The following is a 22,406-nucleotide window of genomic DNA, read 5'->3' as shown; positions in this document are numbered from 1 at the left end:
AGTTATATTTGTGAATGGCCTTAACTTCCCTTGTCTGTGTGACCTGGCCCATATTCCAGGGTCTCGGCTCATAGGGACATGTAAATCCACTTTCCTCAGCGCTTTGTGTTTTCCTTGTCATTTAGCATCTCGGAAAATGGAAGAGCTGTTCAAGCCATTTATCTTTTGCCATTCAGCAGCTGTTCAACAGCCCTTTTCATGGGGCAGTGCAGGGGGAGTGCCATGGGAACCAAGGGGAAGGGGGGCAAGCAAACAGCTTCCAGCAGGAAACTGCAGGAGGTGGGGTACTTTTGATGGAGCAAAACAGCGCTTTCCACAAAAGAACTGCTGAAGTAGATGGACTTTTTAGGAAGTGGTTGATGGGTGAAGAGCCTGTGGTGCCATGTGGGGTTCTTGGGAATACTGTTTGGGCTCTGCAGATTGAAGATCATTCATCTCATTTATGTATGTAGCTGGCTTTTACTCTGATTAATTGTATTTTGAGGCACTGAACATTTACTCTCAGAAGGTCTCTCAAACCTGAAGGTCTGTGGTTCTACATTGCAGGCTGCAGTTCAGCTCCAGCCTTGCCTCTCTTTTCAGTCACCAGCCTTGCCCACAGCATTAACCTGCTCGCGCTATCCGGGGGCAGCAGCTGGAGTCACTTGGAAATGCTGTCTTTGTGAAGTAAGTCACGAGGTGTTGTGTTTCTTAGTGTGAGTTTAGTTTTCAGGGCAGTGACCATTTCCAAATGATGTCTGTTTGTCTTCCATGAAAAAGTTCTTCTTTGCCTGAGGCTTCATAAGCTTTATGGTGATTATTTCTTGTGTCTGGAAGTTACAGTCATAACAGTTTCTCAGGCCAAGGCTAGCTGTGCTCTACATAAATTTTGTGATGCTGTTTGTTTTGTTCTGAAATTCTTGGGCTTCCATGTTGTGATGAAATATAATTGTTCTCAAAAGCATAGATTATAATGTGGAAAAGGAGCCAATTCCTGAAAATGCCTTTAGTTGAAAGTAAATTCATATTACTGCATCTAATCTCGTCTCAATTTACATAAGGTCGCTGTTCTGTCACTAGATGCTGCAGATCGTTGTCACAAAGGCAGGAGATGATACAGTTTATATGAAATGGAGCAGGTTTTATTTGTTGTCATTGCTGGGTTTGGGGCTTTTGCATTTTGTTTGGGGCTTTGTTTGTTTTCAGTAAACACATCATACAGAAGGCAAACTGTGTTTACAGTGTTTTCTTACTAAGGACAGCTATACTGCCGTCTGTTCTCGGCTTCTATGTCAGATACACTGACAACTGAGAAGTAAATTCCCTGTTTTCAGGAGATGAAGCTTAGCTGTGGGCGGTACTAGATCCATCCTGGTTAGGTCTACCACGTAGGTATGTAATTGTATGTGTACAGTTGTGGATGTGTGTAGGTTTTTGGAACAGCTCTCAATACGAGGAAAGATTTGTTGATGGAACTGCTTTCAAAAGGAGCCCAAATAACTTTTGTTTTCTGTGATAAAGCGATTCCTAAACTTCACTGAGTATTTTAGATGTGATTTGACTCTAAGATAATGTCTCCAGTCAGCTTTGCCTCTGACAGATTTCAGTTCTGCCCCCAACCATTCGTTCCCTTGCTCATCTCTTCTGTCAGCTTTATGGTGCTATTCAGCCTGGAGAAGAGAAGCTTCATGGAGACCTCAGAGCAGCCTTCCAGTATCTGAAGGGGGCCTACAGGGATGCCAGAGAGGGACTCTTCATCAGGGTCTGTAGCAATAGGACAAGGGGCAATGGGTTTAAACTTAAACAGGGGAAGTTCAGGTTAGATATAAGGAAGAAGTTCTTTACTGTGAGGGTGCTGAGGCACTGGAACAGGTTGCCCAAAGAAGTGGTAAATGCTTCATCCCTGGCAGTGTTCAAGGCCAGGTTGGACACAGGGGCTTGGAGCAACCTGCTCTAGTGGAAGGTGTCCCTGCCTGTGGCAAGGGGTTGGAACTGGATGAGCTTTAAGGTCCCTTCCAACGCAAACCAATGTATGATTCTATGGTAGATCGGACTGGGGAGCTGACATGGGTGTTTTGGCTGTGGCAGCCCAAGGGTGATAAGGAGAGGCTGAGTAGGGGAGGGTAGGACTGCTTTCAGCAGCAGTGTCAGCTTATGGCAGCTTTACCCATCAGTGATACCGCAGCCAGAGGCTTTGGGAATTTTCAGAAAGGAAGCATCAGTCAGTTCCTGAAACCTGAGTTTTGCAATCCAGTATAGACTCAATGCAGTGTGTGCTGGATAAGAAAACTTACCCAAATCCAAGGAACTAGTTTTCTGCTTGCTAATACCCCGGATGGATGAAGTGCATGTCTGACCGTTGAAATTGCCCTGTGCACGTTTGCTTTCTGTGTGTGTGTGCACCTGCTTCAACACCAAGAGATTATAAACTGAGCTTGTTTCAGGCTCCTTAGTTCTGCTCTGAATCATGTCATCCATGGGCATGACACAGTTGTAATTCAGTCAGGGGATGAAGAATATCAAGCTGTTTGCTCAGGGAAAGTCTCCAGATTCACCAGTCAGCTGTCAGGTAACCAGTCTGGCAGGACCTGAGGAACCATGTCCTGGCAATTGCTTGTTATGAGGATAATGATTATGTTCAAGAGGATAAAATGTACATAAGATGATAGAGAGAGAACAACTTCTGCTTTACTTGTAAAGATGCTGGACTGCAGCTGGAAGTAGGTGATAAGGAACATAGAGCTGGAAACAAGCAGTGACCGTCTTGCCTTCTTTCAAGTGTGTTGTGCCCTCTTGGGACATCGGAGAGCTTTCTGCTTTGTGAAGGCCAGTAAATAGCTGATGAGTGAACAGAAAGGAGCTGTAAATCCTTCCAAAAACATACTTTGCATTTTTATTAAGTAAAAGTCTCCTTGAATGATGTGTGATCAAATGGTTTTGTATTTGCTATCAACTAAGCTAATTGATACAACAACTCACTCTACAGAAAAGCTTCTCTCCTGTATTTCACTGTTTCATCTTAGTCTATGTTAGCTAGAAAACAGATCCTTCTTATAGACTGGCAGTGACCTTCAAGGCCAATAAATAAGTTTTTTAAGGAGAAATAAGTGTGTCATTTCATTGTTCTCTACCTTTTTTCCCCAGCAAATCTAGATGCCCGCTAATGCTGCCCACCAATATAGCATGGAGCATTTGCTCTTTCAGTGCTTTTGAACTGAAAGCCTTAGAAAGCCAGATTAACTTCATCCAGTGTGAGCTGTGAATACGCTTATGAACATGGTCACTGAAAATTATAACAGAAATAGGTAGCAGCCACAGATGACCATCAATTCCTTCACAACAGCTCCTCATGTTTGAGGTGAGGAAATAAACTGGACTGGAATTTCAGTGCTACCAGGGGAACCTGAAGCAATATCCATGGAGAAGTGGCCCTGGCCGACTCCGGGACTGTCCTGACCTGCCCTTGCTCTTCTTCACTGTGAATGGCTTTGAAAACCTTCCCCATTTTCAAGGGAAATAACATAACCAGCAAGAGGGCAACCAGTCTGGATCCAGGCTTTTCTTATATGGTTGCTTTAGCAAAATATATAATTAATCAAATTACCAATGTAATTAATTTTATTGAAAGAATTCAGTTGGAATAAAGATAGTCCTGTGGAGAAAACCCATGGAACTAATGAACCTGTGTTTTTTTTAAGCATTTGGAGTTGAGGTAATCTTTAGTTTCAGTGCACAGACAAAAATAATTTGAGTTCAATTAATTCTCTTGTTTTCTAGATTGTACCTTTAAAACTCTTAGCAGCTGGTAAAAGAGAAATATACTTTATTGCCTTATCTTTCCTTTTCCTTTCTCTGCTTTGGCTGAATTCAGGAGAGTGGCAAGTGATTAGCTTGTCTCTGGGCTTTTTTTTTTGTCATTACTTGCCAGTCATTTTCAATCCCCCTCCCTAATTCTTTTCTATGTAACATCTCATATGCATTTCTTCTATCAACTGGGCATCCTCTGCTTCTCCTCTTCTTTGCTTACCAGTTCCTTTGCTTTTCTTTCAAGTGTGCTTCTCATTAGGCTGTGCTGACTGGAGCCATAAGGATGCATGTTGCTTGGTTTTCCATGGCTTAGGCAGACCTGTTGAGCACCTTATTAAATACTCTGTGACTATTCCTTGCAGCCAGACTACATGCTAGCTTTCAGAAAGGGTCTTTATGCTCAACTGGTACAATCATCATCACCAGGCTGAAGGAGTCTGCTTTGTAGCATGTCAGCACAGCTCCTTACATTGCTTTGTATTAACTGAGCAGTTTAATCTCCTTTCTGTGGATTTGCTGACTGGACATGCTACACAATGTCCCTCCTGTCTCTGATTTACTTTTTTTCTTCTCCTATCTGGGTGTGTTGGGATACAGAAGAGATTCAGTGTGCGATAGGCTTATCTTAGCTCTCGGATGCTGTAATTACCTGCGTAAAACTGAGTTGCTCTTCAAACTGAATCACTGCACTAAAATGTTCTTTACTGTGCCAAAAGGCTGTGTCTCTGGGCCTGCTTTTTTCTTTTTCCTTTTTCAATCCATACAACAGGTAGGATAACCTCTTTGCTTTACTTTCTCAAGACATGTGTGTACTTTCTCAAGACCAGTATGTGCAACCAGCTCCCTGAGACAAGATGCTTGGTCCTACATTGCTTTGAAGCAATCCTGCTGTTCAGTTTCAGTTCAGTATACGTGACATTAACTTCAGTTTTAAAGTATTGAAAAGCAGTAGGGCTGTAAATCTAATAACAAACACTGCTCTGTTCTCTCACCAGCTGTGCTCTTCCCCAAAAGAAAGGAGAGGAGAATGGAAACAGGGGAAGGGAAGCTGTAGACCTTTCCAGCAATAAAGTGATACTGTTCATCTTGGTTTTAATGCTCTGTTAAGAAAAGGATCTGATGATAGTACTGGTTTTAGAGATTTTAATCTGGTTATGCCTAGGACAGATGAATCTTTTCTTGCATTTTTTGGCAGCATGCTTTAGATGTGACCCAGTGAGAAAAGAAGTAGCTGGGACTCCAGATTGCCTGTTGAGACAGCTGGGAAAAGCATGGTTGCATATCCATGCTGCTTTCTTTGTGTTTTTTTTCTCTATGCATGAAATAAAAGTTACTTCAAATTGGTTTTCATTGATATAAAACTGGAGGATCTAACCTAAAACTTTGTTTCCTCCTTCTCTCCCTTTTTTTTTGTGCTTAGATATAGCCTATGCAGTAGGTGAGAGCCAGCATGATGGCTGTGGCTCATCCATGGATGTGTCTGTGCATCTGCTCATTATCCAGCTACAATTGCAGTAGGAAACGTGACTTGAAGATAGAGGAGAAAGCTTTGTGTGAGACCAGAGAGACTACGCTGCCTGGCGTGGTAGTTGGTTCTCCTTGCCAGCTCATCGTCATGTTGCTATGAGGTGCATCCAGTTTTAATAGCATGATTGTGTCAATGGTGATGACATTCATCAGCTTCTTTGATGAGCAGACTAGAATAATCCCTGGAAAGAGGATAAGAAAATGGAAAAGGTTACTTGAAAGGGAGAGATAAAAGGTAAAGGAGAGAACCACAATTTCATGATTCAGTAGAAATGCAGCATTGAGCAATGTATCTGTGTAGTCAGACAGGATCTTCCCTGGGTACTGGAGGTATTTTAATACTTTTGCTTTGCTGTGTTGAGGGTGACTAGAACGTCAGAAAACAGCTTTACTAAAGAGAGTTGATCTAGCATTTTAATGTGCTTGGTGCACGTGATGCTTCCTTTGCAGTCCCAGGAAATCCCCAGAAGGTTTTAAGACACAAGAAGATACTTGATTTCACTGAACTTTCACTAGTCTGAGATTATAGGAACTCCTGCAGTAGGCTGATGAGGCAGTGGAGAGACTCATTTTCCTTAATGCAGGTAAGACATCTCCCCTTCTTCCTTCTGCTAAGGTTTGAAAGAAGAGGATGAGCTACACTGTGGGGTGTTGCATTCACAAAGTTTATTCTTAAAATATGTTGTGCTGTAGCTAAGAGTTTACAGAAAGCTTGGTTAAACATTCTGTGTGTGTTTTGCATACCTTCACTGTAGGGCTAGACTGCCCTGGTACTGCAACCATAGATAATGGGCCTTGAGTGTGGGTATTAGCCCTGAAAATTTATCCTGTCCAAGTGGAGTTGTTTTGGCTGGAGAAACCTAATACATGTGAGACTGAGAGTGAGAATGAGCCTGGCACTGGGTGTAACCAAAAGGTCTGAGACTCAAACCACAGGGTCTTGATAAGATCTATGATCTGTATTTCTTCTTATAGACTGTCTGTGCAGCTGAATGGAGAATTGGAGCACAAGTTCTGGAGGGTTTTGCTACAGGAGAGGGACAGGGTAGATGAGGTGGCGTCTCATCTCTATCATCTGAATGAGAAGGAAATAGTTTCAGAGATAAATTCACTCAGTTGTTCTCTAAACATTTTAAAGTTTCTCTGAGGCCCTTGCCGTCAGCAAAATCCATCAGGGAGAGGCAGCTGTAACGTGGAATCAGAACGGCAGTGCTGTGCAAGGGTTTGGGTAATAAGTAAACGTAATATACTAGAATTCTTTAAATACTAAATAGAGTGTTGTCTTTATGCTAGATGTGCATAGATGTCCCGCTAATTATCTACCAAGTAGATAATTTTTTGGCGTTCTCCAGACCTCTCCACATTTGCTTGAGGTACGTCAAACTTGACTTGGGAAGAGGGAGTCAAACTGTGTGATCCCATGTCTGTTCCAATTTTGGTCTTTTTGCTGACACAGCTAAGAGGAGGGTAGTTGTGAATTGTTGCTGAAGCTTTATAAATTGGAAGTCAAAGACACACTATGAAGAGATTGTCTTACAGGTATTGAAGAGGTGAACCTGCCATACATTACTTCTCTTTTAGTGTGCTGCCTGCATTGAATGCAAGAACATGTCATCTCCTGCAGTCAGTTCTTTATCTTAAAGATCGTGGGGCGCAGTGCAACCAGAAAACATGGCTAGTGAGTGGAGCACAGGATTAATCCCCTTTCCAGCTCTGCTACTGGTTCTTTGTAAACTTTGGCATATGGCTTAATTTTTGTGCCTCAGGTTCAATATCTTTAAATGCCACCAGTCCCTAGAAACAACTTTGGAATAAAAATGTTTACTGCTTTCTCACAAGGGAACCTCTGGGTCACAGCTAGATGAGACCCAGTTTTTATGTGACTGCTACACAGCTGTACGAGAGCCCCTGCATTAGCAGAAACTTAAGTTTAACAACCTCCTTTGAAGGTCATCCTGTCCTAAATATTCACTGGGTTCTTTTACATTTTATGTCTGTCAAGAAATCTCCTGGCTCCTATTGCTTTGGAACCAGCATTTTGAAAACCGGAGAGGCTTTTGTACGAGTGCTCTGCTCCCTGTGCTCCCTCTCCATCCAATCCAGGCTCCATTTCTCTTGCTCTTGCCCTCTGTGCTTGTGGTATTGCTGGCTGAGCCTTGCAGAGCCTTCTCTTCATCCCTTCTAACTCTTATTAAATGCAGTTTATCTCTCTGCTGTTAAGTAGTCTATTGATTCGCTTCGGAGTTTATTAGATTATCTCTGTCTGGGGTTTAAGTTTTTGTAAGTGGTTTTTCAGACGTGTTACGTGTGCACGTATGAAAATAAATCAATGAGCAGGGACAATGCACAATTATTTACACAGCTACAGCCACTGCTCTAATGTAATATCATTTAAATGCTTGCGGAGTATTCAGACAGTGAGGGTCTGTGCTGCTCTGCAGTGCTGGAGCTCTAGGGTAAGGTTTTTCATAGTTGTTTATTCGTAAATACTCTTGATGGAAATACAAATGTCACCAAAGCTCCATATGTGGTTTTAAGTACTGGGAAAAAAGGAGAATGGAGGGGCCTGTATTGTTTCAAAAATGGCACTAAAACTTTAAAATGTGTCTGAAAAAGAAACCGAGAGGCAATGGGAATGTTTGAGAGAAAAGAGTGATAAAACCAAGTGGAAAATTGATCTGCAAAGCCTGCAAGTTTATTTGTAAAATTCCCCTCCAGCAGAAGCTTAGACACTCGGATGAAACGAGGTTAACTCTGAGCAGCCCAGAGTAGTTTTCATCACCTGTGCCTTCCGAGGGAGACCTTTACTTTCATCTTTGCAGCATTTCTCTGGCCAGGGAAGGCAAACAATTGGTGTCAGCACTGCCTCGCAGTTGTGTCTCTGAAATGGCTCCTATTTGTTTAAATCTGCAAGTGCACTGCACTGTTTTAGGTTGGGGTGGAGCTGTGTCGTGCCCAACGGTGTGCTATTTTTCATTGTGCTGGCGGGGATCAGGCTTCCTCTGCTGGATCCGTTTCAGTTTCACCAGCTGGTGGGAATAGCGACAGGAATTTGGGGATTACAGATGTTCGTGCAGCCAAGGAGGAAACAAGCCAAGTTTAAAGGGACATTGTTAAATTCTATCCCAGCATCCTGGCTTCTATTTATCAGAAGATACGAAGAGCTCAGAAGACTTTTTAGTGTTATAGTTCACCACTCCCCTTCCAGTTCTTGGTAATCTATCATCCATTAGTTCATCTAAAACCCTTTAGCTCACCAAAATGACATAGTTGCACCAGAAAAGACTCAATCTTTTCATGTTAAACCTCAAGTTTGCTGTGGATGTGTTTGCACAGGCACAAGCCTCCATTTAGCAGAACACTTAAACACATACCAAACCCCTGCTAATGCTATTTGAACATCTGACAAAATGCTTTACACTTGGGGCCATGCTCTTTGAATGGAGAAAGCTACGTAAGTGTTCACACATGGGTGTGTGCTCAAAGGAAGCGATTTCATATCTAATATTAAAACTGGCGCAGAGCCACTGATGTGGGCTCACATTTTATTTGTTGGGTAAAGTCTCTTTCAAAGAGCTTTCCGTTTGTCATCTGATTTTTTAACTGATTTTTCTTTGTTTGCTGAACTATTTGTTTTTCGGTCCCTCTTTCAGTAGGGGTTTTTCTTTCTGTGGCACAGCCACTGGTGTGGTACAGTCAGAGCTCCTCAGTTCCATTCTTCTGCTAAAGGCTTCCTCCAGCCTGGCTTTATTTTACCCTCAAAGGCCGCTGAAAAGAAACTCTGTTGTTTTCCTGCTTATTTTAGACAAGCTCACCATAAATTTGACATCAGTTTAGTTGGAGGAAAACCCACCTAGTCCTATTCTGTACCAGATTTTCTCTACTGCCATATATACTGGTGTGCAGCGCTTTATTTCAGTATGGTTCTCCAGCCAGCATTCTCCCAGGCAGCCTCAGGTTTTCATTTCATTCTTCCTTACCTGTGGTTTTGTTGATATAAAACCAAGGGCAAATTGTTGGTGTTATCCAAAACAGATCGCATTGCCGGAGGTTTAATTTCAGGTGTTAAGAATCTCTGTTCCGTGCTGCTCCCCTTTTCTGCCCCTGCCTTGCTGGAGCAGTTTCCATAGCAATAACCTCTTCAAGTTTTCCAGAAGTGTTGCAGGAATGATTTTCTATCTCCTCAACAATTCAGGAAAATGCAGCTTATTAGAGAGACTTTTTTGTCCTCTGTGCCTTGATAGGAGCCTAGCAGGGGCACTCTGCAATCCCAGGTAAGCTGTCTGCAGCACACAGCTGCTCTTCCGTGATGAGGACCCCAGCCGGGCTGCCCACTGCTGCAATTTGCTTGACCTAATATAGGTTGTCTTCCCTCCTCTCTGGTCTCGGGCAACAGTATTTTTATGCTGCTCCTTGCTTCTAAGAAGAATGAGCAGGACAAATGTTAAAAAAGAGGAGGAGGAAAAAATAGTATTCTGAAAATGAGGAAAAACTATTATACATCCTAAAGACTGAGAGCCCATAATTCAGTTTCCATCACGTTTCTTTCTTCTGCCAAGCATGTGAGGTACTACACAGCAGTTCAACTTGCAGCTCAGCACCATATGGGAAAATATAAATCCCTGGAGAAGGAAGGCATTAAGCAGCTGCCTGGAAAGCCTCAGGAGGCTAACAACAGGGGGAGGTGACGTTAACATGGGATAAACAGCGATTATCTTAAAAAGTAATGCATCCAGGGGCAGATATGAGGTGGTGGTTTGAAAGTGAGATGTAGGTGATGCTATCTCTAGTAACGTGGCAGATCCTTACTTTGTGACCTACTAGGCCAGAGCAGAACGACCTGATGAACATGCTAATAATGACCAAGGAGTGGTCCTGAGATGCAGCCTAGACCTACAGCACTACGACTAGGCATTAGGGTACTACCATTTGTAAATTGATGAGTAAGATACTATGCCAAAAAAAAAAAAAAAGTTATTATCAGGTAGAAATAAGTTGAAAGCAGTTTATAGACAGAGCTGTGAAGTCTTCTAGGGTGACACATGCAAAAATAGCTCCCAAGCATGATGGGGCTGAGTTCATTTAAAATTAGGTTTGCGTAACTGTGACTTTAAAGCACTGTCTGAGACACGAGTCTGTGTGGCTCATGCTTAATGTTCACACTTGGAATGGAAATAGTAGGACTTCAGCCTTATTTTTGCAGTCTCCTTTTTGTGACCAGACAGCAGCAAAGTTGTGAAGCTCATGGGAAAAGCGTCTTCGTCTGGACACAGGAGATGAGTCCCATCCCAATGCTAAGATCTTTTTGTGATCTCCGTGTGCCCTTGAGGTCTTACTCTGTATCTGAAGTCTCCCACACGCCTCACTCTGTAGGCTTTCTTTTTCACCATTTGTTTCAACCTTGAAAAGACCTTTCTGTATACTTTAAAATAACCATGTTGTCATTCCTTAGTTAAAAAAGAGCTTTTCTCCCCTCTGTTTTTCCTCTGTTCACCTCAGTTGTTCAGGCTTTTTAATAATTCATATCCCTTTGCCTTCACGCGCTTACTTGTGCTACCTGTGGTGCTCAGTGAGAAATGTGCACTTTGCAGAGCTCAAAAGATCAACTGAGAAATTAGTTAAGATGAAGTAGGTGGAGGGTTATATTTCACCTGCTAATTGAAGTGCTAAACCTACAAGTACTAGGGCTCCTACAGCAGCCTGGCTGAAATGCCCGTGCTAAGCTGATCCCTGGCTGATATCTCCGGTAAGCATGGATGCTGGCTTTGTAGAAGTGAGTTGTTGCTGAAGTAACTATGAATTGGATATTCCCCATCTCTGTGTATGACATCTTGGCTGCAACATTGCACTGTGTGTTTTTCACACAGTTACGTGCACAGACTAGTAGAGGGAAGGTTGGAGAACTTCTCTAGTCTTCCATCCCTTTTGCAGGTTTTGTTAAGCTTCTTTCCCTTGGCAGTCCCAGGTGTTGTGCTCTCTGACTGACTTAAAAAATATCATTTTGACAACTTAATCTTGCAAAAAGACAAAGTCAGAGTACTTATTCAGGAAAATGTCATAGCCGCATACATACAAGATTTGGGTTTTAATTATTGCTACACCCGCTAGCTATAATAAAAGACCTGTCAGCGTATTCATGCTGTCCCTATTCATATTCAGAGGGTTGGAAAGTAGAGGTTTAGATTCATTCTGGATTGAGGTTAGGCAAGCAAGGTCTTTCTTCAGCATAATGACTTTCAACTCAGTTTGGTGACTGATCAGTTCAGTTGTGTGAATTGTGTATGCGCAAAGAGAAGCAGGGTTGTGCTTTTGCATACATTCAATTTTCATATTTATAAATCAGAATCTGCCTCCATTTAAAAAATGAAGTGTTGTTGCCTTCAGCTTATAAAGAGCAGCTGCCACCACCATTAAAACTTTGCAATGTTCCCTTGAGGACTCTGAGAGTGCATCTGTCTGAGCCTTGTAGTGGTCTGAGCTTACAAGTGGGAGCAAAATGTCCCATATTACTCTAGAGTTTAGACAATAGATCAAAGGCTTGAGGTTTAAGCAGCTATTTTTCTTGGATGAACCTGTCTGCATGGGTAGTTGCAAAGTTCCAGCTAAGAAGGATAGTCTTGCTGCTGGCAGGCTTAGACAGAGTATTGTTGTTTAGTTGACCCAGAGTACTGGGTCTGAAGCTAGCAAAACACTTCACTAGCGTAAGACAGACCTCTGGTAGCTTTCAGCAGAAAGCTTTGCTCTTCGTCCCAGTGGCCTAACTACTGAAGTAGAGATGATGTTCTGGAGCTCTGCAGATCTGGGCTTTTGCTTTGTATAGAGGTGGTCCATAGCGTAAGGCTCTCATGAGTATTTCAAAGAGCACCTCATCATATGCAAACTTGCAAGGTAGCTGTGGGTGGGTTTGCTCCAAAACTGGAAGTGGTTGGGCTACAGTGTCATAGTGTGGGTGAGACATGGGGCTGATGAGCTTAGGCACACTCCTTCAGTGACATGGCTGTCCTCGTGTCAGGACTTATGCTGGGATTTCATATGCATTGCGGTGCGCAGGCTGGAATTTATGAGGAGAAGGAGGAGATGTAAGAGGTCATTGCTGTGTTGGTTGCGCTTAGCTTGTTCCTGCATGACTTTGGCACCAATCGATGCTACACTATGGCTGCAGGGGTGCCAGCAGCATGAGGGGCACCTCTTCTATGTTGAAAGGCTGAGAGAGTAGGGGTTGTTCAGCCTGGAGAAGAGGAGACTCCAGGGAGAACTTATTGCAGCCTTTCAGTTCTTAAAAGGGGCCTATAAGAAAGGTGGAGAAAGACTTTTTAGCAGGCCCTGTTGTTACAGGTTGAGGGGTGATGGTTTGAAACTATAAGAGGGGATATTCAGGCTGGACATGAGGGTGGTAAAACAGGTTGCCAAGAGGGGTGGTGGATGTACCATCCCTGGAGACATTCAAGGCAAAGCTGGATGTGGTTTTGGGCAACCTGATCCAGTTGAAGATGTCCCTGCTCTTTGCAGGGGGTTTGGACTTAGATGACCTTTTTAGGTCCCTGCCAACCCAAACTATTCTTTGATTCTACTTGAGCCCACACTCTCATCTGTGAATCATGCCAGCGAAAGCAGGATTGTGTTTTAAGTGGGTGGTTTTGGCCTTCATACCACAGTTAGTCTTGTGAGGCTGGTGGCTTTGTACACAGTAAACAGCTCGAATTAGTACTATGTACTTGGCTGGATAAGTAGGATATAAAATAAGTATAATCCGAGCTGAGACTTTTGGCTGTGACATCAGTTGATTTCACCTTGTGGACTGATGAGTGTTACCTGGAGCTTGGCAGCTGAGGTGAGGCGATGGCAGCGCTGTCTGTGTGAGCTCCAAGTTCCATGCATGGCAGCGTCCCGGAGGACAGAGCAGCCCATAAGGGCAGGCACGGAGGTGTCTTGGCTCAGGGGATCAGTGGAGTCACAGGCTGGTAAGTGTCAAGCCTGCAGACCTTCCAAGTTCAAGTGTTTGACTGCACTTGAATTCTCTTCCCCCAGGGGAGAAGAAAAAGCTTTAATTTATGAAGTGTCACAACACATTACAGCACATCACATCCCAACACGCCGCTGCATGGAGCTGACATTTGTTTGCTTTAATTCCTCAAAATAGCTTTTATTTAGAGCAAATGTTCCCTGTTAATTCAAACAGTTCTCGTTTTCCCGTGCTCTGTACTTGCCAGTTCCCATGGGGACAGTTGTTCCTGCAGCGCTTTGCCCTACGTTGGGGAGCTGTCAGGCCTTGTCAAGGGTTTTAATTATTTTTCTTATTAGTAATAGAGAACTTCTTTGTTGCTTCTCAACCCAAATACTCTCTAGGCAGGGTGCGCTGATGCTTATACGTTTTAATTTTAGTACCATGACATACCACGTACTTCACAATCCTGCAGGGAATTGGGGGTGTGTTTTGGCAGAGGAGCAGGCTCTAGGTGTTTGGTTGAGGCAATGGAACCCAATGTGGGACCCAAGTGCTGTTCTAGATGAGCTTGCTCTAGGGGCTGGCTGTGGCAGAAGCCTTGTCTGCAGACTCATGGTGCTGTGGAAGCTTCTCCAAGGTCAGCCAGTGCGTCAGGCTAAGAGTGTCACTTCTGTCACACAGGGCAGCGTCCTGCAGAGCTCCTCAGGGTGAACAGGCAGTTCACTCTCCTGAAGCTTATTTCTGACAGGCCTCTGACAAGTTTGTCAGCGAATAGCCACAGTTCAGGCCTAATTCGGATCGATACCCTTTGTAGTGGGGGCTATGCAGGCACAGAAAAGGCACCCTCACCTGGAGTGAAAAGTTAGAGAAGATTGCAACTCGTGTATTCAGCAAGGAGTTTTCATCTGGTTTATGTACGTGTTTGGTGGGGGGATGAGGAGTTGTTCTCTCCTGAGAATAGCAAGCACTCAAGTCATGTGAAAGGCTGAAACAAAAGGGAAGTTGAGCCACCCATCTCCTAGTGTACAGTACATCTTTTGCCTCCTATGTGAGCAGCATCTGTACGGGTACAATATTCCAAATTGCTGGGATTTGCCATTTAATGAATTCTGGAATCACCAATTTAACACTTGCCACATCCAACTTTACCTAAAGATTTGGCATGACTTTTGCTTGCCAAGTGATGACCAAAAGATGGGCAATACCTGTTCTGGATGTGTTTATTTTATTCAGGGAGATGCACATCCTGTCCATCTAGCAATCAGTTGTTGCTGGACCATGTATGTAGACTCTTGTTCTTTTTTCTGACAACTTTATGACTCTTGGGAAAGTTCTTGGAGCAGGAATGCTCTCCCATCTTTCTTCAGTTGGAATGAGCAGACAACTTGGGTGACTTTTTTGTCACTTTGGTATTGCTGTTTGTTTCCTTAAAATCTTCTTCCTTTTCATCCAGTCTCCTTCACTGTCCTTCATTTTGCTGTGAGGAACGAGCCAGAGCTGCCTGTGCTCAAAAAAGGATTTCTGCTACTCATTTCTCCAAGTGGTTCAATGCATTAGCAAATCCCAGCTCTGTGTTGCATCAAGCCCTATGTCACACTACTTCTACTGAAAACTGCTGCTATCAGAAAGTGTAACTACAAGCAAGGTGAGAAGGACACTGAACAAGCAATGGAAAGCACTAGAATTCTTGATCTTTCCCGCTCCGTATGTGTTCCTGGAAACATTTATGCTGCTTCCTTACTTAATGCTCTGTTTGGAGCCATATTCATACATGCATATTCATTCATATTCAGGTAGTGCAAAAACAAAATGGAAAAACTTCAGTATGACCATCAGGCTTGCAATGGGTAAGCATAGTATGTGAAAGAGTCTCCAGGAAGAGCTTGTGCCTCACAAGTAAATCAGCGCATCTCCAAACCACACATCATGCAAACAAATCTGCCGAGACTTCTGAGCATGTTTGAATACTCTCCTTTGGATGGAGCAGTGGCTCAGGCTGTTGGGGAAAGCAAGGGCTTAAGATCTTGGAATAATGTCAGAACTGTTTTATTTTCAGAAACATTTTCCTTTAAGGTTGAAAAAGCTAAATGAGGCTGTTTTGGAAACGAGAGTGAGTGGGGGAGCAGTGTGAAGCAGGAGGGGATAAGTGAGCAAGCAGGCTGGTCTGTTGATACGGGAGTCCCAGCACAATCAAAAGCAGTGTTGATGTAATTTAATAGCAGAGCTTTCCTTTTCCTTGCGTCAAAACTATTTTATTCCATTCTGTTGTAAAGGAACCTGCATACATTTAGTCGTAGGTGGTTGGGATTTTTGCTTCCCATAGTGTCTCCAGATGTCTGTGTAGAACTTGGCTCGCCCCCTGAAGTGAAGAACAAGACTGCAAGGAGACTCCAAAAGGCGATGGCCCAAGCTGTGAGCATTTGGAGCAGTTCCTTTCTGTAGAGGAGGGATCAGCTAGAGCTATTGCCATTCTAAAGGTAGCAAAATGGCAGTGAATACTCACTGTGGGTAGAAGGCCTGGTTGCATCAGGTACCTTCCTCCCTGGCATTGGCACCACAATGGTAGATTGCCTTTAAGCAGAGGCTAGGGAATTGTTCCTACACAAATACCTATAAAACTTATATATGCTATTTTCTCCCCCTTCATACCAGCACATTATTTCCCCACTGTCTGTCAGCATTTATGTGGAGCTGATCTTGTTCGACCAAATAGCATCCTCCTCCTCTGGGCAGAAACCCAACTTGCTTTCCTCCTTCCCCTTTCCTTCATTTTTATTCTTCACTATTCTCCATATCCAATAGTAGATAAATAACTTCAAGAAAAACTGCAGTCACCCTGTTTATTCCATGTTGCTTTGTGATTTCTTTTCTGCTCGTCATAGTGCTTTGGGGTATTTTTTCAGGATTATTATTGAGTTAAAACACACAAAGCAAAAAGTTTTTCCATATGTGGAGCGTGCCAGGGTTTTCCCTGCTTTGGGCATGGAAGCTTCACAAAAGTTTTGACCATTTTCATTTAGTGCACAAAAAACCCCCTCTCAGTTTGTGAAAAACAGTTACTGTTTTGTGTTTGGGAGACCACTGTGTCACCCACTGAAACTCCCAAACCCAAGAGCTATGGGACAAACCTCAAACAGTGTTGATTTTCTGTCCGCAAGATTATGCGTGAAACTGCTTTTGACTGTGTTGTTCCTTGTCTGAGATACATGTCTCTCAAGGGAGCATGTGACACTTCCATCCCATGCCTGCCTTGCATTCCTTATGTGATTTAAGGTGTTGGCTTTCACCTTTAAAGCTTGAAATAGGATGAATGGTGTGTGATATAACTCAGGTGCATCTGTTCATTTCCCATCCTGCTTACAGCCAGTTGGTTTAAGGAGGAACAGTTTAACTTGAGGCCTTTGCTTCTATGATTCTGTCTTGCCAGTGTCTGAATGTATCATCCTTTAAGACAAACAATGGAATTTCCTGTGTGGAAGGTGAAGGAGCATTGGCTGGGGTAGGGCACAGCACAGGGAAGTCCCTTATTCCACAGAGCTCTGTGGGAATGCATGGGTCATGGGGATAGGCATTATGTGTACAACTCCTGGTGTTACGCAGGCGGGAGATAGGCAAAATGATAAGAGCTATGGAAGAAATTACTAAAGTTAAGGACGCAGGGAAACAAGTATGGAATCTTTTCCTCTGACAGGTCAAATGAACAAGCCAGGGCATGTTGAAGTATTTGGTGCTTTGTGCAGTTGCCTCTCCCCTTCCTATTTGACTTGTCCCAGGAAAGGATTGGAGCCAGACAGCAGGTTCCCTTGGCTGCTGTGCTCAAGCGCAGTTAGGCAGAGCCCATGGGTTCACTTCACTTTGTGTCCTCTGACATGTTCCAGCAGCTGTACTTCCTGCTCACCTACTCCTTACTTCCTATTGTAAGGGATAATGTGAATTTTGTGGGAGGCTTTCTCTTTAAATGACATTTATTCGTATTGCCTAGTGCCTTCATGCATTGCTTTGCCTTCAGCGAAAGAAAAAGGTACTTGAATGAAGAGAAAGGGGTAATAGCAGCGAAAGAAGAGGGTTGTTATGTATCATAATGTTAGCATTCTTTGGAGACATGCTACTGTAGTTGGAAGAACTAATCTTTGCTTGCATAAGTAGACAGAAATGCTGGCAATTTACAGCATCCGCTCATACCCAGATGTCAACTCACATTTCCGAAGAGAATCATCAAGTCAGGAGATAAACAGCTGGTACAGTCGAAAGGAAAATAAGCTTGTAAGTGTTTAAAGAAAAAAAAAAAAGTGTTAATTTTTATGAAGTGCAGTGTTGCTGGCATCCAAACAAATGAAAGTTAACAGCCAGGAGCAGGGAAGGGAAAGGGCTTCTTCTTGTTTTTAACATCTGAGAACTAAAGTCTTGGTTCCTCTCATAGCAGCTTCAGAGCACCCCTGTGTTTTTGTATGAAGTTCTTTCTAGTACAGCTTCATGTATGCTAGCAATAAAACAAGAGCTGTTGTCAGTGGGTTTTGGACATTCCCACAGCTCTGTCTTGAAGTGCTTTAAACTGATCCAAGCAGCACAGTATGGTCCCACATGCCTCTCATTTAGGTCTGAACCTGGCACACGTGTCTCACAGTCTCAGTTGCTGCTCCAGTGGCTTCAGGGGCACTGATGGACAAGAGACCAGGCAGGCCTTGGAGACCAGGTCTCGATGCCGCATACAAGGTGCTCATAATTAGAGTCCCTTTCTTCCTGAGAAGCGAGGCATTTGCCTAAACTTGCAAGTGTTGATCACTAGGTAATTATTAAACAGTTCTATGTAAAGACAAAGTGTTTCTGTAGTCAAAAACATAGAATTATAGCTGCAGGGACTGTGGCTGAAAGAGCATCTAATAGAGAATGCTGACTTGCATCATCCTTTGCAGGGAATGAGAAACAGCAGGTCTGCTGCTTGCCTGCAGACATCTTTCTGTGCAGGCAGGAGATAGGTTTGCATCCTACTTGGGTTGATAACAAAGCAGAATAAACAACTCTTAACCCCAAAACTAAACTAAAAACCAAACTATAAATTCTCTACTTTTTTAAGGAAGATAAAGTGCAGAGTATTTACTGTCTTCCTCCCTCCCTCACATTCATTCTCACTCCAGTCTGCTAATGCTCACAGGGCCTAGCAGGGTTTTAGGTGGAAATCATTGGGATTATCTCCCAGTTTTTCCTCAGATAATTCAGTTGAGAGGTTCTACAGAACTGAGTTGTTTGGAGACTGGGAATCACTAAGCTAGAGGCTTTAGGATGTTCACAGGCTCTTATCTGTACAGAACAGTTCGATATTTATTGGATGTGCTACTAGTTGGCTGAAAAATCCATCTTTCCTCTTTTTTTCTCAAGGTCATTTGCTGAGGTTGGGCAAGGGCAGGAGGGTGAGCAAGTGTCCCAGCTTCCTGTGATCTCATCCGGGGCAGAGTGCACTGAAAACTGCTGCGGTGACTTGTGATTTATTCTACAGGTTTCCATGTGGTGCTTCCCAAGCGAACAGAGGCTCACTAGCAAGCTGTGTGCTGTCCTAGGATGGGAATCCTACAGTTCAGCCCATGCAGCACTCCAAAGTCAGTTGTCTATCAGAGTATGTGATAGTGCACGCAGAAAGCCAGGCAGCACAGACATGGAGACATATTTATGTGTGTTATTCAGGGCAGATCTGGTTAGCAGGGACAGAAGGTGCAAGTACAGATTCCCTGCTGTAGCTCACCCCCAAAAGCCGTACCTACAGCACCAGGCCCCTGCAGCAGTTCTGCCCCCCATCTCTTCCAGTAACAGAACCTGCCAGCCCTGCCCTACATTAGTGTTTGAAACAAATTGTAATGAGGTGAGCTGTCTTAGCTGTTACAGTATTTACAGGATAAATAGTTCTGCTTCACCACCATCGATACCTCCGCCCTTTAAATCCATTAACTTCCTGACTGCTCTATGCTGCCTTAGTAATGGGCTGACACTGATTTAAGGCTAGAAAAACCCTGATTAGAGCTCTGCATTAGGGAAAGTGAATGTAAATTGTGACCAGGCCATTTGGCCTGGGACTAAAAATGTCCACAAGAGTGACACATTTCTGAACCATGCATTGGGTTGTGACAGTGATGGTGCAGAACGTTCTTCTAATCTTAGTTGGTGGATTAGCAGGAAATGTGGAAATTAGCAGTTCCGGCTTTCCCAAGAGTCTGTTATCTTAAAAGTATAGAAACAGGGCAGGTATGGACTCCTCTGTAGGCTCATCTAAAACCTGGCTCTGCCCTGGACCACTGTGCTTGCAGATGTTGGTGACATTGAGTCCCTTCATCAGAAAGAGAAATAGTTTATCTGAGCCATGTTCGGTTCCTCTCCTGCACCCGTCACAGTAGCATCGAGCGGTTACTATTTTTAATCTTTTCTAGGTGATTGTTTTAGAGGAATTGAAGCAGACTTCACTTATTTATTGATGGCTGGAAACAAAAACCCTGCAGCCTCCCTCTTGCATTCCTAGTGTGACCGAGAGAGGAGAGGTGTGGAATTGGAATAGAAGATCTATCACATTCAGCCTGCAAGGCTATTATTTGAGCTGCCTCAGAAATGTTTAAGTTTCTTGCTGTTGTGTTAAAGCATTGGCGGTTGGATTTTGTTGAAGATGACACAAGCTGAGAGGTTTTATTTGAATCCCACCCACATGATCTTCAGGGATTTATATACAACAGAATATGAAGCAGCTTCTCATTTTTGCATATCACAGATTGGCCTTCTTATCTTGTGATGCAGGGAGCCTGTGTATTTCAGAGCCTGGGAGGGAGGAGAGGGGAAGAAAGAAAAAAAGAAGAAAGGAGAGATGTGTCCTTTTTATCTTCCCCTCGTATATTTTGTGAATGTTGGTTAGAGCCTCTGTGGCCAAATAGAGCTGGACGCTGAGCAATGTAGGCTGTGGAGGACACTTTATCTGTGTACAGGCTAGTGATGGGATGCCATTTCAAGCTCTCACTGGTCTCTCCGTGGTGAGAGATTCTGTGTTGTGCTATATCCGTGGGCAGCAATTTTGCAGGTGGAAGCATATGACCCCAAGCAGCTAATACAAGAGCAGCTATACTGGCTTCATCCTGCATGAGCAATCAGCACTGAGCCCATCTTCTCCAAAGGCACAAAACTCGTGTAATTTTGCTGCTTTCTCATGAACCTTTCCTCTCCTGCTTAGATTGTTTCAGTCAAGGACATAGGACAGGCAGTGGAATATGATTTCTGGCACTATATTCTGCAGCACATAGTGAGGACCAGTCCGAGTGTCTGTTTTTCTGTTTGTTTCCTTCCTACTATTACAGTAGTGATAGGTGATTGCCAGTCTCCATCAGAAATGAGCCTCCTAATTCCATTTGAGGGAGGACCATGTAGAGAAAATGTATGGCAAGAACTTGTGAAATGCAGCCTGTCATTTCCAGGAGGTGAGAAGTAAAAGGGCAGGTTGCTCTGCAATGTGCCACCAAGTTCACTTGTGCCTGCTTTTGGAGTGAACGGGGGTGGGAGGTTTTCTCTGGGGCTGTTTGTGCATAAAGCAGCCAAGCGATGCTGAGCATCTGTTTCATTATTAAAGCATTATCATTAGCTGATTTCTCAAAGCCCAGTCAGTGGAAGAGGGGAAGCATTGTGCCTTATGCTGTGGCTATACCTGCAGGTTACTTCATTTTCTTTTTGGATACGATTAGTCTATTTGATGGTCATTAACTGAAAAACAGTAAAGTCATTAAAGGGGCCATAGGTGCCCTCTGGAGCCCCTTGCTGTATTTTGGTAGAGGAAAATGGCAGTGTAATATAAAATATAATCTGATCCCTGCATCTAATTACAGACAAGAGTAAGCTGCTAAAGAATGGTTCTGTAAGAATGTTATAATTGTGTTCATACAGCATTTCCGACTTGAAAGCTGTGAGCAAATACCAACTAATCCTCCCAACAGCCCCTGAGGGTGGGAAGGTAAATCTATTACTGTTTATTAAGAACTTGTTTCAATTAGCTTTAACCACTGTTAAAATAACCATGAATTGCTGAAAAAAATTAACAGCCTTTGCCTTGCAACAGTTTTGAACAGCTTGGATGTGCCAGTACTGACCAGCATTCCTGATATCTCAGACAGAAAGGCATTGTCTGATTGGAATGAATGTTTGGAAGCATTAGAAAAATGCCTGTTACTTTTTATTTCCATTAATCTTTAGTGTCTTATTAAATACTAAATAGTCTTCTTTGGTAAATATTTAACAAGCTCTCTGGGGCTTTGTAGAATGTATTGTTTTCAATAAGCTTACACAACACCATATTAATACTATTATTATAATTTGAGGAAATATTTTTCTGTGCAGCATAAAACTGCAGTAGTTAGTGGTAATGGCTCTTTTTACAGCATAGAACCACTGCGATTTTCCTTCTTTAATTGGCAACATTCTCTCCCAGCCCCAGGCTAAGGACAGGGGTGGAAAACATAGAATCATAAAATCACAGACTGGTTTGGGTTGAAGGGACCTTAAAGCTCATCCAGTTCCAACCCCTGCCACGGGCAGGGACACCTTCCACTAGAGCAGGTTGCTCCAAGCCCCTGTGTCCAGCCTGGCCTTGAACACTGCCAGGGATGGGGCAGCCACAGCTTCTCTGGGCACCCTGTGCCAGTGTCTCACCACCCTCACAGGGAAGAGCTTCTTCCTAATGTATATCTAAATCTTCCCTCTTTCAATTTAAAGCCATTCCCCCTTGTTCTATACCTACATGCACTTTTAAAAAGTCCTTCTCCAGGTTGCTTGTAGGCCCTCTTTAGGTACTGGAAGACTTCATGTGTTGGAAGACATACATTAAGCATAGCCTAGGCACCTGCAAGGCACACAGGGGTCAAAATGCTGTTTTCGCTGCTGCTTGTTTTGGGGTTCTAGATGATAGTGCTCAACATTGCTTATCTGGCTGACAGCCTCTACAGCTTTCCACTGATGTCAGGTTGTGGTACGGGTGCTCAAACCTCCTAGTAGAGGAGTGGCAATGTACAGGCCACAACATTGAATATTATGTTTGGGGGAGAATGTTGAACATTTTTATTAGTTGCATGAGAACTTGGCTTAGCTTAAATCTGTTCAGGCTTCTGAGAACTTATGCCCCAGGCAATCTCTC

General features: G+C 43.4%; 1 protein-coding gene across 1 annotated transcript in view; it reads left to right on the top strand.

The window, feature by feature from the left end:
- LOC115607225 (transmembrane protein 263-like) overlaps positions 1–22,406 on the top strand; it is a 201,555-nt gene that overhangs the window by 100,561 nt on the left and 78,588 nt on the right. The gene's annotated exons all lie outside the window — the stretch shown is intronic.

The sequence above is a fragment of the Strigops habroptila genome, chromosome 4 (genome assembly GCF_004027225.2).
Source record: "Strigops habroptila isolate Jane chromosome 4, bStrHab1.2.pri, whole genome shotgun sequence".
Taxonomy (NCBI): Eukaryota; Metazoa; Chordata; class Aves; order Psittaciformes; family Psittacidae; genus Strigops; species Strigops habroptila.
This window is presented reverse-complemented; position numbering and strand designations above follow the sequence as displayed.